Source organism: Sylvia atricapilla, chromosome 5 (assembly GCF_009819655.1).
Source record: "Sylvia atricapilla isolate bSylAtr1 chromosome 5, bSylAtr1.pri, whole genome shotgun sequence".
Lineage (NCBI taxonomy): Eukaryota > Metazoa > Chordata > Aves > Passeriformes > Sylviidae > Sylvia > Sylvia atricapilla.
The window spans coordinates 54,744,664-54,762,646 of NC_089144.1; the positions used below are offsets into that span (position 1 = coordinate 54,744,664).

The window sequence follows — 17,983 nt, forward strand, 5'->3', positions numbered from 1 at the left end:
AAATCAGCAAAGCATGTGTGCATCTGAGCAGATGTGGGCTGGAGCAGCATCTTTGGCCATGCAAATACAGCACTTGCTTCCTTCTCTGGCCACATTTGTGCTACTAAGCAGAAACCATTTGCTAACCACACAGCTGAAGCATTCGCATGAGCAGAAAACCAGACTGCTCGCCTCTTCCTGCTTTGATCAGCAGTTACTGCCCACAGGAATAAACAGAGGGCTGTGCTCCTCAGCTGCTCCATGCAGGATCTGCTGTCCCACATGGGTATCAGTGACAGCAGGGACAGGCCAAGCCTGCTCCAGAGGAGCCCTTTGTCCTCAGGTAAACCTCACTGGCCAACAGAGGAGGGACACACATGGCAAGGAAATAACAGCTGAAGGAGAGAATCCCCCTCTCAAATTGTGTGTTTGGAAGAGCAAACATTTTAAAATTGAAAAGGCAAAGCTTGAGATATTCCTGTTTTCAATCTGGAAATTGAGCACAAGCTCCCCTACATCACTGGCAGTGGATACAGGCATGTCTGCTACAGAACGTGCCTCTAAGGGGAACTATTTACTGCTAATAAAAAAGTCCAAAATTCCTTGCAAATTCTCTGTCCCTTTCAGAAAAGGGTTCCAGAAAGCTTAGAGCTCTAATCCAAATTGTTAATAATCCATAAAGAATACTGCATAATAATTCAGAAAGTAGTCTCTTCCAACAGGGAGTAAATGGAAACTGCCTGCTTTAAAGCATATTTTGACAGCTGCTAGCATCATTCAACATTTCAAATAAAAGAATCAGCTCAAAAGAAACATAGAAAGTAAACTAAAAAATTTGAAACGACAAAAAGGTTTCTTGTGAAAGCTCCGATTTTCTCCTCTTCTCCTCTTCATCTATTGAATGAAAACACATCAGTGGGATGGGTGTTTGAAGAGAGGGAGCTGCAGGGAAAATTCTGTGAGCTGTATCCTTTTCAGGGAAGTTTAATTAATGGCATTTCTGAGAAGAATTTTGATTGACAGGATTAGTGCCAGCACTAAAAGTTACTATTTGTGGATCCTGGAGCTCACAGCTCCCATAAAAATAAAACAGTACAGAAAAGAGCTTTGTGCAAATGAAGGCATTCCCTCAGCAGGGAAGGTTCATGTGAACCTCTTCTGTGGCTTCCCTTCACATGGGTTTTTCTGTGGAGATAGGATAGCAGAAAGTCCCTGGAGAGCACCCACCCCATGAGGCAAAAGGTTTGATTCCATTTTCTAGGTTAGTCCTTGGGGAAGGTCTCTAAAAGGAGTCAAAATTAAACACTAAGAATGAATGTTCCCAAATTCTGTGGAGGGAAACATTTGGTTCCACTTTCTTTTCTTTTGGATTTATTTCAGCTTTTAGTTCAGACTAACTTTTAGTTTCCAAACTCCTACCCTCCTTCCTACTAAGACAATCTAGTGTTTTCCTAGTAACACTCAGCTCAAAAGATTTCAATTCTCTAATTGCCTATAAAGACTTGGGACAAATAATTAAGCTGACCACAAGCATTTTGTTTTATTTGATTATTGTCAAATATTTAAGTACTATCTCAAATAAACCATCTTTACAAGGGGTAATGCATTACATGCCAAAACAAGAAACTGGAAATGAGCCAAAGCTGCTCCATTGCAAAAGCAAGGGAAGGACACAGCATTCCAGTTCCCACAGGAAGCACACACCAGTTTACTGAACCATCCTCCAGAAATCTTGAAATAGAAGAAAGGAAGGAAAAAAAATTGATTCCTTTCACTTTCTACATCCCTCCTCCATCACCCTCCTCACAGGATAACCTAGTTCAGATCCACTTATTCTATCCCAGAAGTTTTCATGTGTCTCATTTACATCACATCTTGATGGTTTTGCCGCATTTTTTCCTCTGCTCTTTTCCTACTTTCCCTCACTGTACTGCTCTCCAGCTTATTTGCTCACTCCTGTTCATATTCTTGCTATACCAAATTTGAACCAATGTCTTGGCCTAGATTCTCTTCCTCCTTGTTCTTCTTGTCCTGATATCTCCTACCTCTGACCTTGTCAGTTTTGGGGGTTGTCACCATAAATCTCCAATCTCTCCCTTTCTTGTGCCTTAAAAATGCTTGGATAATGTAATTTCTTCAAATTATGAGCATTCACATGCATTTGGGCTTGCTTTTCTGCCTTTTGACTGAGGCAAGATGAACAGAGCTAAACTTCCACAGAGGAAAAGTATCAGAGTGCATCAGAATGCTGTCACTTGCTCAGGAATAATGAAAACAAAAACAAAAAAAACCAAACCAAAAAAACCCACCAATGCAAAGAACCTTTTGAAGTGGCTTCATTAGGTATGGAAAGCTTGCAAATCAGGCATCACAAAGAGTGTCCCAGTAGTCACATTATTGGTGATTAATACATATATCTTCTTCTGTAGTCTGTTTCCAGTGACCCAACAAACCACTACTTTTATTCCAGCTACTGCCTGGGAACAGCTGGGGGTTTGAAGCTTTAAGCTCCCACTGCTGCTGGCAGTGTTTAATAGAGATGACTGGCACACAGACCTTTAGGGCTACAGCATTACCATCTCAACTTTAATTAGATTAAAAATGCCTGCAGAAGGGAGCAGATAAGCCTGAGCACTCAAGGCCCTGTAGATGTCTACACAAATATTGAAATTTTAGTCTGCTCAGGAAAGCAGACTGATGGTTACAGATGGGAACCTTCAGCTCCACCACACGAGAGATCAGCTTTGTCACCAGGTGCTGGTGACAAAAATGGATCATCACCCTGGCTTCTTCCTGCCCTGCCCAATGGATGGAGGAAATTAGTTTGCAGGAGAAGCCATGGCAAGCATGTCTGTTTTCTAACTTTTCACTCAATGTGCAAACACAAAACCTGGCAGTTTGCAATCCATCATTTAGAGGAAAAACCACCAAGGCTGCTTGTCAGCCTTCAAACACTACCTGTGTGCTCAGTGACACCTGAGCTTTGCCAAACCCACTCCATTTATTTTAATGAACTACAACTCATAAGTTCAAAATGCAGTTTTAAATCTCTCCTTGCTTGGCAGCCATATAAACAGCAAGGAATGTGCACATGGAAAAAAAAGTTATCCTGGTCACACCTATAACTTTTCCAAAAGGAAGAAATGCTCAGGTACTGTAGATGAGAATCAAGATGACTGAGCCCCAGCTACTTGTTTAGACTATTAGTCTTGCTTTCAGTGGTAGGAAATATTACATAAAATCCATGTAACACATACAAGCTAAGTGCAAATGATGAAAGAAATCAGCAAGGGAAAAGAGGCCAGAGAGCTGTTGTGATGGAAGAATAGCAGCTGGGAAAACTGAAGTCAACCCAGCTATGTTATTTTTTAATTAAAAATAAACATAGCCTTTGTTGCCAAGGGATTGGTTAGCATTCCATTTTAAAAGGAAAAAAAAAAAAAAGGAATTTTGTTTTACTTCATTCTCATTCCCTTCCTAAACTTCCTCCCCTCTCTGTCCCTCGTCAAAAAAGTATTTATAGATTTTTGCAAAAAAGAACATGGTCACAAAATTTAGTTCAGTCTGCAGCACCACACTGAACCACCTATTTTTAAGGCATTCTCTTTCTCTCCCACCAATGCCTCTTTGATTTAAAACAGTCAGACTACTATTTTCATTTTCTTAATTATTTTGTCTTCTGCTGCTGAGGTCCGTGCTGGCTGCACAAGTATGCATGACTAAAGTGCACGTGTGCGAAGGATAAAACCCTGTTTAGACAGCCCTTTTAATGAAGGTTTCAGCAGAGCCATGTTAATCCTTCCAAGTTCAGCCTTGCTTCTTTTTGACACTAAAGCAGCTTTTGCTCACATCTGGTTAGCAGTTTGTCCCAGTTTTTATGAAATTTGCTCGGGCCCAAGACCAGTGAAGATCTTTCATGTTTTACTTTGTGGTCCTCACTTCACGAACAGGATTGTGGAGTCACTTAGCAGAGAAAAACCAAAGAAACTAAAGACTCACTTCAGGATTTTCACACATTCCAAGGACTCAGAGGTTAACTGTTTTTAAAGGCTGACTACCCCATTAGCCTCTTTCCCCATAGCTTTTCATTCATTCATCTTACACATTTCTTCTCTGCTTTTATTATGCCTGACCTCAGAGAAGGTTTCTGCTACCAAGGTCTTCTCTACACAGTTTCCACATCACATTTCAAAACCTTATCAGGCATAATCAACTTCTACTTTCTTGCTTACCATCTGCTTTGCTAGCTATACACTTTATTTGAGATGTTTTAGGCCATTACTCATGAAATACATACCCAGAGGCAGTTGCAATTGTTCTGATAAAATACGTAGGAGTTGATGGGGCAAACCTCCAAACCAGATCAATGAAATGGACCTTTTCTGTAGAAATACCCATCTTCAGCTGAGCAAATGCATCAGTTCTGGTTGAATCAAAGAAAGGTCTATCTAATGATTAAGCATTAAGGTGAGTGGTGAAAAAAGAGAATTAAGGTGAAGTAAAAATAATTGCATGTACATCCTGCACCTCAGGTAAGTACCACGATATCATCGGCCTAAAGGATGTTCAGGAGTAGGATTGTTTGCTACCTGCACTACCTGGAACCACTCCAGTTTACAGTAAAACAGAAAGGGAAAATAACTATTTAATTAGTAATTCAGTGCAGAGCAACTATAAAGAGAGTCGTGGCCAGTAACAGCATAGTGCAGGATGGCAAATGCACCCACATTTTCACAAGAGAAAGACCCAATATTCACCCCCAGCTGCACAAAGTGGCATTTCAACTTTCAGTCTTGCAAAGAGATCTGAAAATAGACTAGACTGAAAGTGTGGCTCTCTTTATACTTTGCTGTTTAACACGCTCCTTCTATGCATGCCAGTGAATTTTCAGAAAGATTTTGAATTCATGAAAATTTAAAGACAGAAATAATTTTTCCCCTGGCTCTGGTCAGTATCTGCTGACTCACACCCAGATTCCTGCAGTATTTGAATCTTCCATTGACTCCAGAGAAAATTTGTGGTTGACCACAGAGCAAAAGCTTAGCTAACTAAATACCTTAATGCATATTATTTGCCATGCAACAGTAACCACAGGAGAAAGAGGATATGGGGTTACAAAACATTTTTCTTTATGCTTTGCATATTTTTTGGAATAGGAGAGATAACCACATTAGGCAAAGCAATGTGTTTGTTTTGTCTCAAGGACATTGGCTCACAAATAAACGTTACTGCAACTAGCCAGAGTTCAAGTCATTGTTGCCCAAACGATTAAAAAAAAAAAAAAAAAAAGGCTTTTGGAAATCAAATGTTATTCCTCATCCCAACAAAATATAAATAACTCCACAGTTTAGTGACCAGCAGTACACAACAGAATGAATTCTGGGTATCAAAGCACGATGCTGAAAGATTCTATGAACATTAACTCTGGTTTGTGGCAACACAAAAATGGATTTTAAAACAAGAGAAAGGCAGTGAGACAAATACTTTGGCACTACCAGGCCCTAAGCATGCTAAGCTTCAGCCTCCTCGGGTTTTACACCAATTTCCCTGTAAGAGTAGATTTTATTGAATTACACATGATTGGAGAGTTTTATCCTTCAGATGGTCACTTGCTGCCAAAGTCTAATGGTTATGCAAACATGGAGAAGTCAGAGAGGCTTCTCAGTGAAACTTTGTTTTCCAGGTAGGGTGACTATTTGACGACCAAAATAGAAGCTTCCTAATTACTACTGAGGGGGATTCTATTACCCTTCTCACCGTGTTTTTGTTCTTCTTCAAGATCTGCAACAGCTCAGTCTAGAAACCAAACTCAAGCAAAAGCTTTGGGAGGTTCCTTCCATTGCCTGTAAAATGGGAGGGAGGGTACAATGACAAATTCTGAGCAGGGGAACCAAAATAAACCTCAATATGCAAGGGGAAGACAGAATATCCTGTCCAGAGGGAAAGAGTTGTAATAAACTAAAAAACGCCATCAGTCTTTTTATTCAGAAGAACAGTCACAGCAGCAAGAATTAAAGTCATTTTGCTGTTTTGAAATGCTGGGAGGCTTCTCTCACCACCCAACAGCACTATTTTGTCTTTTACATCTCAGACCAAGCAGCTAAGCTACTGAAAATGCAAGTATGTGCCAAAACGGGCAAAACACTCAAGACCATCAACACGTCTTATTTTCATCTGGCAAACAGAAAATGCAATGCTATTTACAGCCCTTTGATATTTCTTTGTTTCTCATGGGAAACTAGTTGATGTTGTCTCTTGCCAGCTCTCATTGTTAGCAACACTCATGGAGAGTTTATCAATTTTATGTCTTGATGCCATTTGTCCAAAGCAACTCTTCTATAAGGGTCATGTTAGATTAATAAACAGCAAAAGTATCATATAGGCATCAGGATTCATTCATCAAGTGGAATTCAAGAATACTGACACTTAAATTTTATGTATTTCTTATTAAAAAAACAGAAACCTCTTGTCAGGCCTCAGGATTTCCTTGATCTTTAAATTGTAGAAAATATACAAAACTAAACAATAGTCGCCCACTTCACTAATTTCTTCTATCCTGTAATACACAAAAACACAGTTCAAAGAATATTTCTATTTGAATAATCTCCATCTTCCCTTCCCAGTCCAGCTGAAAATCTGTGAATGAAGCAGCTCATATGTGAAATGCTGCCTGCCTGCATTCACCCACTCTGTGAGGGCCAAGTTAACACTTCTCCCAGCTGAGAGCATGACTATTTTATCTGATGGAATTTATCTATTCCATCAGAATTGCCACACTGTGTCAATGACAGGAAGGCACCACCTGTTTGGGTTCATTTCTTTTGGTGTAAGTCAGAGAGATGATCTCCGGTCTCCACAGCCCCCAGTTAAGTTAAAAATTAAATTTATTAGGTCACACTACCTACCACAGCTTACATTTCCTTTATGAATACTTAAAAGAACATTACCACCTGTATAAGAGTGAAAAAAGCTGACAGGAGGAAAAGCTGTAGAAACAAATCTGCACTGTGCTTCAGATAAAAACACACAAACACAAGGATGAAAGAGGAAAACTGAAGCAACAGGAAAGATGATGTTAAAAACAAAGAGAAGCAGTGATACAAAGACATCTAAAAAGATGAAAGAGATGGGCAGAATGACTGGCACAAAGGGAATGAGACAGGTTTAGCAATAGACACTTGGATAGGTCCTTTACACCAGAGGCCCAAAGCAGCTTTTACAGCACCTCCACCTGTTGCAGCTGCATGATGTCTCTTCAAGGCATTATGATGTTATTCTTTTATATTTAGAATACATATTTAGCATATGTAGTACCTCAGTGATGCTTGTCCCCTCTTCAGGCACCAAAAAGACAGATTATCTGCACTGCAGGATTTTGTGTCTAGTAAAGAGGCCCACACACCAGCACAGAAAGAATCTGTGTTTAACTCTCAGATAGGAGGAGTGCACAAAAAGCCTTATGATAACAAATACTTCATGCAGCAGGGCTCATTCTACATGTGTGTCCAGAAACAGGAGACTAGAAATAGATAACCAAAGAAAGGGGGAGGGGGAAAAAGAAGAATGAGAGTTTGAGAAGTGAAATGGCTGGTGCTGTGGCTCTGAGTTTAATCTACAAAACAGCTTTCGTCAAAACAATTAGATTGTTCTCCTCTGAGCCATTCATCATCTCAGATATTTTTCTAATTTTGACTTCTATCCACTAGAGACCAGAAACTTTCTAAAAAATTATCATCTAGGGATTCCTCTTCTGGAATTGGACTGGGCTGCATAATTCCTGCAGACAGTGCTCCTTGACTTTTTCCCATAGACCCCACTATTGCAGTTCAATGCCTGGAATGCCAGCTCCAGACTTTGGGAAGAGCACTGGTGAGAGCAGTGGCAGCTGTGGCAGCCCACTCAAGCACAGGGTGACTTCCAGTTAATGCTTGGCCACTTTGAATTTTTCATCCAAGGTGCCAGAACTGGACAGTAGATTTAGTGATCCTTCCAGTAGCAAACCCCCAATCCCAGTCATGGCTTTGCCCTCTGTGGGAAATGAAAAGAGTTGCATTCCAACATGAGGAAAGCAGCTGAAACCCCACACAGAGAAGGCTTCAGGTAATACTTTATTATCTCTTCACCTGGTTAAATCTCTATGGTTTCTTGCAATACACAAGCACAAATATATTTCCCCTCACATTTGGTCAACATTCAGCCACACTGAAGTTTTTGTTTCTCTTTGTAGTATGCATAGGATTTCCACTGCAACAATGAGTGATTCAAAGTTTTGACTTTCACAACAAACCTGTGAAGGAAGGAGTCATTTCTGTTCTCATTTTACAAAAGGCTCATTATAAAAGAAGGAAAATAACTTGTACAGCCACAGATATGTTCTGTGAATGAAGACCTTACAGGGGGGCCTCCCAGTGTGTCAAACAGTGAAACTGCTTTTTTACTATTATTTGGTTTTCTTCACAGGAAAAAAAAAAAAAAAAAAAAAAAAAAAAAAAAAAAAAAAGGCCACTTTCTGTGAAAGAAACAAATTATTCATTTCCTAGAAACACAAAACTGGTTTTTGTCAAATTCTTTCAGTGGTATGCTCTGAAAAGAGAAAGAGGGCAGTGACAGATGTGGCAGAAGATGATAAACTGCTGCCTTCTCCAGAAATAGCAATTCCATTGCTCTCAGCTTCCTTGCTTGAGCCAGAACCAAAGCACACATTTTACACAGATTGAAGGGCCTCTTTAAACAACCATAAATGATATCTAAATCATTTAAAATAATGGAGGGAAGAGGAGGATGTAGAAAACAGAGAAAGCTTCAGACAAGTCTCAAGTATTGTCATGTTCTAAGCTACAAAACAGCAGCAGTATCTTTAGTGTCCCTTTAGAACTGCAACAGGATCACCTGTGCTTGATCAAACATCTCTGAACATACCACAGGAAAATCCCCACGGAGTTCATGTAGACACAGGGATTTCTCAGCCCCCAAAGAGCATAGATCTTCAAGATTGATCTAATAGAATTTCAGACATTCATGAGAAATCTGGCTGTCTATAACAAATTTTTACTCATGTGACAGTCTCACGAGTTTTTGAAATCAGGGTGTAAAACAAAATGTATCTATTAATTGCTTTCCTCATTCTTTCAAAGAGGAAGATACTCCCCGGGGGCATTCAGAAGTGGTGTGTGGTAGGTACATGCACTCTGATGAAATCTCAAGTCTTTCTGAACTATTTGTCCTTCTGAGGTGGCCATGGCCTAAGACTCCCAAGCAGATCAACAAACTGCAAACCAAGCTCTTCCACTCTTAGGAAAAAAAAAAAAAAAAACTCATAAAAATTGTTCCATTCCCAGATTCATCTCTTGATTGACTTGTCTCCATTTTTAAATACCTGCTGCCTCAATACAAAGACTGCCTGGTTGTACACAGCAGTGATGGGCTGGTTTGCTCTCTTTGGTACCCTGCACACCACCTCCTTGGTGACATGTCCACAGCCAAGCAATGATGGATCACACCATCAATGTAAACTTCATTGCTAGAGCAGAAAAAGGAAGGGGGGAGAAAATAAAATAGATGAACAAAAAAAACCCTAAACCAAAAATCTCACATGTACCAAAGTTCAATATTGCCTTTACAACTGCAGCCTCTGGCTAACACACAAACAGCTTCTTCTAGGAAGAAAAAGCTGCACTACTTCAATGAGAAGTACAATTCTGAACAGATGCAGCTAAGCCCTGACAAATCCCTGGGTAGACAAAGTTATTTCAGTTTGAGAGCTTAGAGTGTGACTGGAAGTCCGAACACTTTGAAGATGACATAAATCAAAGCAGCCTCTCCTTCAACATGGTGATTTCCTCTGCTTGAAGTCCCTTCCACTTTGAGAATGGATATATGCTAGTCTCTCAAAGCAATACGCACTGTTCACTAGGATTATGCAAAGTACTTTTTTTTAGGGGAGAAAAATGAGCTTTTTTTTCCTCACATCTGCTTGTACAGCTTAAAAACTTGTTATAATGACATGGTGCTGGGTGACTACTTTGACTACAGAACAATGACAGAAAATCAGCTTTTCTCCAACTTAAATGCAGAAGGGAAACTCAGAACCATGGCATGAGGGAAATGTGGCTACAAGTACTCTGGTAGTCACATCTTGTGCCAATAGGTGTTTCAGTACGCTTTTGAGAATAGGACTATGGGATTCATGGCAGATTTCTGCTTCTGCACTTTCTTCCACCTCCACAGCAGCATCTTTAGGGCAACCAGATCATCAGCTCTATTTCCTTTGGGATGTCTTTAGATGTCCCATGTGAAGGTAGGCAGCTCAGTAACCAGAAGTCATTTCAAGAATGTGAGCAGTGAGATTCAGCTGAGGAACTGCTCAGTCTTAGCAATACAAACTACCATGGCTGTGCAGCTGGCCTCTCCAAAAGCAAAAATCCTAGCATTACTCTGTGCCAGAGAGGAACTACAGGATTATGCCCGTTCAGCTGGTCTGAAGGATGAGAACAGCTTCTGGATCTTGTTCGTGCAACAGTTTTCCCCTGCTCTTTTCTCTGCTCTGAAATACCAAACACCACATACACAATGCACCGTGAAGCTTTACACAATCCAAAGACTGATTTCCAGCCTCGAAACTATAATTTGTCCACAAGACATAAGCTGGACTTCATTTAAGTACTAGCAACCCCATTGAGGGCGTGGTGTTCCATGTATTATCGTATTAACTTCTAATAACTCCTGAGAAAAATCCCTCTTTAGGCCTACAGAGTGTTACATTAAATAGACTTTTATATACACTGGTATATCTGGCAACAGATGTAGCACAAAAAGAGTATGCAAACATACACACCATACTATCTTCCATAGTCCAAATGGAGTACAGCAGGACACTTCCTTAGGTAGAAGTTTTTCTGGAGAAATTAGCCCTACCAAGGTTAGGAAAAATACACATTAATCAGGTTTTGCTCTAAAGAATAAGCTTCAATGGTACACTCCTAAAATGCATCTACTGGAACAATTATCTTTAAAAACTCAGCAATTTACAAGGAACTACTCTAATTGCTGCCTTAATCAGCATCATAACTTATAATACAACTTACAATTAACATATGGTAAATAGCATCTGCCAATTAGACTATCATGTGCACTGTACATCTGATTCCTGTTTTCACTGGAATGCAGCTATTAGTGCTGGAACTTGTCCAGGGTCTCTGCTTTGGCCTCTAATGCCCTGTAGATGAGCAATCCTCAACTTTATACAGCATTTAAGAGGAAGACAAGATTCCTGCACATATGAATTAGGTCATAGATATGAACCTTGAAAGGAGGTTCATTAGTCATTTGTAGAGCTCCACTACTTTAAAGTAGAAGAAAATAAATCACAGAAATACATCCATTTCATCACTGCACAGTGTCATCACAGACAGCAAAGTCAAAACTGTATTAATCACACATATCCCACCATTTCTCCTTTTGTTGCCTGACTATCCCTTTCCCTTTTCTTCCTTTTTCTTCTTTAAACTTCATATACTGGAAAAAAATCCACAGGCATTTCATTTAATTATTCAAGATCTAATCTCTGCTGTTGTCAAGTGTCTTCTATGCATGGCTAAGGATGCACTTTCCAAGACCACCTATATTTGCTCAGCATCTGTAAGGACAGTTTTGCACAGAGCCCACAGTTTTTTGCTCCTGATGAAGCTGCAATACTCACACAGTGCTTATCAAGTCATAGAGGTAAGAGATGTGAAGCCCCCTAAACTTCATGCACATAAAAAAAACACAAGACAATGAGGGATTCTAAGCAACTGCATGATCAAAGAATGAAGAAAAAAGAGAATTCTCTGAAAATTTCCTTAAGTGTTGCTTTAACTTTCTGAAACCAAAATCATTCAAAGAGCCATGCTCCAAATATAAAAAATAATATTTTTTAAAAAATGTACTATGGAAAGTCCTTGCTTTTACCAGCCTTGGTAACTCAATTCTAGAGTGGCAAAACAACTTTTATCATGAAGATTCCACAATGGGTGAGGGTGACAATTTTTTTTCAGGGTTCCAGAGATAAGCATGCTGGGGAGAAAGTCACTGACTGCCACAATTATCAGTCAAAGCCTATGAAAGAGAAAGTTGTGACCTAGGACTCAAGATGAGACTCCTCTGCCTAAGTCTGTCACATGATTTTGGGGTGAGACTGCGGACAGAGGGTCACCTCAATGCCGCTTCTTCCCCTACTGCCCTTTGATTCTCATCTGATCAGATTTTAAGTCTTTGAGACCTTGGAATGCTTTTCAACATAAACAGTGCTTAAGCTCTCCCCTAAGTGTGGTATAAAACTATTAATACAGAAAATAGAAAGTGTTTTGGTTTTCTCTCTCTGGGATAGAAAGAATACCAATAGAAAGTCAAAGGAAGCATGCAAAATTTTCCACCCTAATCTATTGACTGCATGCTGCAGAGTTAAGGTCTATTAGGAGCAGCACAGGCCTTGCTTCAGCCTGAAAGCAAAAGCTCAGCTGTCATTTCCATCTGTGCAATGAACATAGCAGAGGTTTCTGTGCACCATTCCATCATGTGCTCCTGCTGCTGTCAAATGCAGAAAGGGAAGAAAATGGAAACACTAACCAATGAAGTAATTTTCCTTCCCAGATACAACCTCAGGCTGAGATGATGTCAGGTTTCACAAGCAAAACAAGTCTGAATGACAGCAATATCTGAGAGGAGAAAATCCAAAAAGAAACCAATGCTTATCAAAAAGTGCTTCTGCTGATTCAACAGGCAGCATCCCGACTGCAAAGTCTGAAAATTAATCAAGACTGTGTGTGATACGTGGATGCCACTTTGGCTTTCAGAGGATGGGGATAAATTGCCCAAAGTCTATACTATCTCCTAGGCCAAACAATTCCTGAAGGGGTTGTAAGGCTGGTTACCTTTACTCCCAAGATATTCAAGTTCCTGCTGAACCATAAAAAAATCCTATTTGGCCTAGTAACTGCTGTAATTTCTGAGAGCTCTCAATCATCTCTACTAAATTATTATTATATGCCAATAAAACTAAAGAAAAATCTGGGTCCCTTTGATTGCCTTACTGGAATAAAAACGTGAATGGTGGGCATGGTGGGAGGGGGCAGTCATGCTGGCATTATGCCACTTGAGGTGATGCTCCTTCCAAGGAATTTCTCTGCAGGATAGCTGTGATTGGACTGCATCCTTTTCCAGGTGCCAAAGGAGCAAGGCTTGAAACTGAGAACATGTCTTGACCTTTAGCCCCTGCTGAAAGTCACACTGTAATTTTTACAAAAGTAGTAGAAACACTTAGGAAAATAACAGAGCCAGGGGAACTTGAATGTTTCTCCTCTGAAGATTAAGATGCATGCAAACTCTACCTAAACTTATTAGATCCTGCAAACCAGGATTCATCTGGCTGTAACAAAACACAGATCTGCTGCCTTCCTCTTTCCTCCTCATACCAAAGCAGGCTTTAGCAAAAACAGACATCCAAGAGAACAAAACACTCAAGTGGAAACTACTTTCCCCACATTTCACTCCCCTTCCTCCTATTTCACATGCCCTACTATTCAGGACAGCAGCCTCCATTTGAGGTAGGATTTGAGGAGGATGAGGGGGAAAATCGACTCTTTCCTCCCCCTTGCACATGCATTTTTAGAAAGACAGGTGAGGAAGGTACATGACACTTCAGCTGATGTATTAGTGACTCCTGTCATTTCAGGGTAACCTTAGACTTGGAAAAAAAATGCAGCAAGCTTGAATCACATTAAAGCCTTGATTTAGCAAAGTGCTCTGAAACACATGCTTATAGTTAAGCATGTGCCTAAATGCTTTGCTGAATTAGGACCTGTGTTAGTAAAAGGGGCAATTGATTAATGGCTTCTGACAACCACCAGAAACTAATGAGCCACAGACCTCTGCTTTTTCCTCCAAATGACTGTAGTTAAACCCAAAGGAAATTTCATTATGGAAACAGAAAACACTTATAAATAAATCATACGTGTCTCCTTCACAAATATTAATTTTTATCTGCAACTAGTGGTAAACCCAAACTTCCTTTCATACAGTAATCAGAGACAGTGCCATTTGCCCTGTGAAGCTGGTTACTCTTGCAAACCCATAAATTTCTCTCTAGAACTCCAAGGTTTAGAGAAAGCTCTGCGAACCCAGCTAAATCAACCATGAAATATGCAGGATTCAAGAGACAAACCAAAAGTCTGCCTGAGACAAACTTCAGGGTGAATCATGCCAGCACTGCACGACCCACCTAAAGCTCAGAGCTCAGCAACACAACATGCTGAAATCTGCTTCATGCTGCTTCCCACTGGGACACATTACGGGATCAAATCCCAGGGAATTCACACATTTGCCAGCTCCTACACCAGAGGCAGAAAAAGCTGTAGAGCAGTGAGAGGATAACTTCAATCCCCAAAGATCCAATCCAGCTATTTGCCAAGTGTTCACCATTGTGGAGGTTTTTGGACTGGCCATGTGTTTTAGCTTTTACTTTGTTGGTATTTAGCGGCAGGAAAATCCTCTGGCACATCTACAGGAGCCACGACATTCAAGCCTGATGTCAGCCTTGCCTAAATCTCATTAAACAACTCACCTTGTTTTTCCTAGCAGCATCACTGCAGCACAACACTGACACCACTCCCAGCAGGATGAAAGGAACAACTTCTGCTAACACTGATCTAACAGATACACCTAGAAACTCCAAGATAGTAAAGTTACAAAACAGGGACAGTAATATTTGAGGTCTTGTTATCACTCATAAGGTATGCAAAAATGTTCTCCATTTTTTCATTTTTGCCTAGATATTTTAGTCATCTAAATCAGATTTCAAGAGCAGGTATATGTCATATAATGAAAACATGAGAAATGCTCAATTTGGTGCAATACAAAACTTCAGTGGCTGTTTACAGAGGTTCCAGAGCAGAGATGGAAGTGGCTTTCATGCAACATGATAACTGTGGGCAGTTAATTTCCTTCATTCACACACTCTTTCTTGAAAGAGCTCTACTTCACCTGTAATTTTAAATTTTAAGGATAACCAGCTATGAACCCTCATGGGAAATTTGTCACTGAACCATGACCTACTGATGAGACGGAGACTTCAGCTGCCACAGCTTTATTTAAATGTTTCCTGAATATCCATTGTGGCCTTTGTAACAGAGGTGAACTCTTAAAGCAGTTCTGAGGAAAGAAAAGTGACATCACGAACATTCCTGAGCCTTGGGGAAATAACCAAACCCAGGGTTTGTAGTTTTTTGGTGTGTGGTGGTTTGTTTTGGTGGTTTTGGGTGGGGTTTTTTTGTTTTGTTTTGGGGGGTTTTTTGTGGTTTTTTGTGGGTTTTTTGTTTGTTTGTTTGTTTTGGGGGGTTGTTTTTTTGTGTGCTTTTCTTTTTGTAATCAGAAAAAAATGTTTCAGTTCCCTAGGTTTGGATCAGATCTCTATGGATCAGAGAGACTCTCTAACAATGCCCCAGAGGAAAGGGTGGGGAGGGAAAAGGAAAACAAGTGATTTTTTTCCCCCACAAATCTACAAAAATAAGGTATTACATTACCAAGTAAATGCTCAGTGTTTACAATTTTGTTTCACTGTGAAGAGGAAAACAAATATCTACCTTCACACAAGGCACTTATCAATATGTTTCTTGTAATTCAGGTCCTGGCTCAAAACATACTTGACAGTCTATTTCATGTTTCCATGGATTTCAATCACCGTTTTGTAAATACACACACAGAATTTTATAAACAATAACTAGCAGCCAGCTAAGGTCTGCACAAAATATTCTTAGGTTTAGATAGAAAACTTCCAGCAGTTTCAAAAGGAAGACAAGGAGGTGAGTTTAAAAATATTTGTCCTTATCCACACCGTGCATGGCGAAAGTTTGAAACAGCAGATATTTCCTTTTCCTAGCACTGTGAAGATCCACAGTTCATCAGTTATCACCCTAAGAGCTAAGCTTGGATGTGTCTGAAGGTGAGTGCTGTGCCTGGGAAGTCACTAACACAATAAAGCTCATCCCTTTAGGAAGCCTCTTCTGGGAATCTTGGCCAGATTCAGCTTTGCCCACACTGAACCCATAGATTTACACCACTGATACTTGGCCTCATCCATCACAGCCACACCCGGGCAAATTATATAAAACCCCTTGTATTCTTCAGGAGATGAGAGCTTTTCCTCTGCTCCATTAGATTAACAGATACATTGTGAGTTCTTACCATTGTGCTCCATGACAGTAACGAGTCCAATTTTTTATTTCCTAGGCCTTGTATTTCCAAAGCCGTTTTCTGCACTGCACAGCTCCACTGACAGGCGCTCTTCTTCACTCCTCCTCTCAGTGGAAGAAGCTGGCTTGAACTGAATGAACAGCTCAGCAGCATTAAAGGGCAGTGAGGAGCCCTTCCCTCTAAAGCTGCTGTTCTGAATTCAGCATGTCAAACCGAGGCAATTGTGTGCTGGGAACTGACAGTCTCTTCCTAACACCAATGCAGGTGCTCCCAAATTACTTCTTTAGGGAATTAGCAACACCGGTTCTCTTCATTAACAATCATTTAGGAAGCCTCTGGGAAGCCAGGACGGAGGAGATCAGGATGATTCTCCCATTACTGTGGGAAATTTACTTCAAGGACTCCAAAGGTGGTGTAGCAAGGAGGATTAGAGGAGCAAGCACCTTGCTTTAAGCTGTCCTTCTTACATGGAAGGAGGTGGCTGACAGTTAAATAACATTATATTTCCCACAGGACTCACTCTCAACAAAACACATTTGCTCTTCTGTCATGGCATTACCTCTTGTTCCTCAAGATTTCTAAAAGCAGGTATTAAAAACTGATATGAAGCATTCCCACAATACGAGTTGAAGAAACTTGGCTCTAGACACATCCTGCTCTCCAAAAGTGTTTCTCCAATTGCTTTTCCAAGCACTTGCAAGAACCTCACTGAAGCACTTCATGCCTGCATTCCCATTCCCCTCATTGCTCTAGGGCTTGTCTCCCTATTCCAGTGTATTCTGTTTTTCAGCCTGACCTATCCTGTGGAGCCAGAATGTGGCTGAACAGATCAGGCAGCCCAAACCACTGATCAGAGAGACCACTGACAATATTCATTGACACAAATTTTGCTATTAATAGCTCAAAAAAACCCCATGAAAGTTAAGAATTGCAAGTGAAGGGACAAGCAGCCAGAACATGTAAAATCAGGCCATTTTCAGCTTTGAATATTCTCAGCTTGTGGGTTAAATCGCTCCAAAAAATATGCAAGTGGTTTTGTGATTGCTTTCACAGACACTAGGTAATGTTTTACTGAGGCAGTAATTGATAGATTATTAAAAAAAAAAAAAAAAAAAAAAAACCCACACCAAAACACTGTAATCCAGAGCTGGTGACAAAACACACTCATGTCATACTTTTGGAAACACAGCAGCTACAAACAGCACTCTTCCCTCTTGAGTACTGGTCAGTTCCTGGTTGGAAACCTGAATATATCTGCAGCTATACTTTGCTTCAGGAAATAGGGGAACTATTGCAAAAGAGCAATTAAAGTTTCCAGAGCTCTAGGAAACATGGTGTCCATGGAGAATTTGGCAGGGTCAGGCTTGCCAAGCCTAAAAGCCAGTAATTCTCACACATATTTTAGAGAATGATAAACCTCCACATCCCCTGAGGGCAGGAGAAGATGTAATGTGCTTAAAAATGGAGCAACAGAGATGGATTTTGTCCCTTGACATCAGCAATTTCCCTACCAATTAAGACCCTTGGGAAAACTGTGCAAAGGGAATGATAATTAAGCACAGTTACAGGTCAAGTGAGGCAAACTGCAAAGCTCTGCATAGGACACTTCCAGAACAAAATACACCACTCAAAATTCACTTTAAAAATCCCTCTGCTTTGGGGCAATACAATGAACTGGATTAGATGCCAACATTTTTTCCAGTCTACCTTCTATACAATTTGATTTATTTTTTAATAGTACCTGCCAGTTTCAGCATAAGTGCTACTGGTCTGTCTT

The 17,983-nt window shown here is 40.3% G+C and overlaps 1 protein-coding gene across 2 annotated transcripts in view; it reads right to left on the minus strand.

The window, feature by feature from the left end:
- Nucleotides 1-17,983, minus strand: part of CALD1 (caldesmon 1) — a 172,471-nt gene that overhangs the window by 108,884 nt on the left and 45,604 nt on the right. The gene's annotated exons all lie outside the window — the stretch shown is intronic.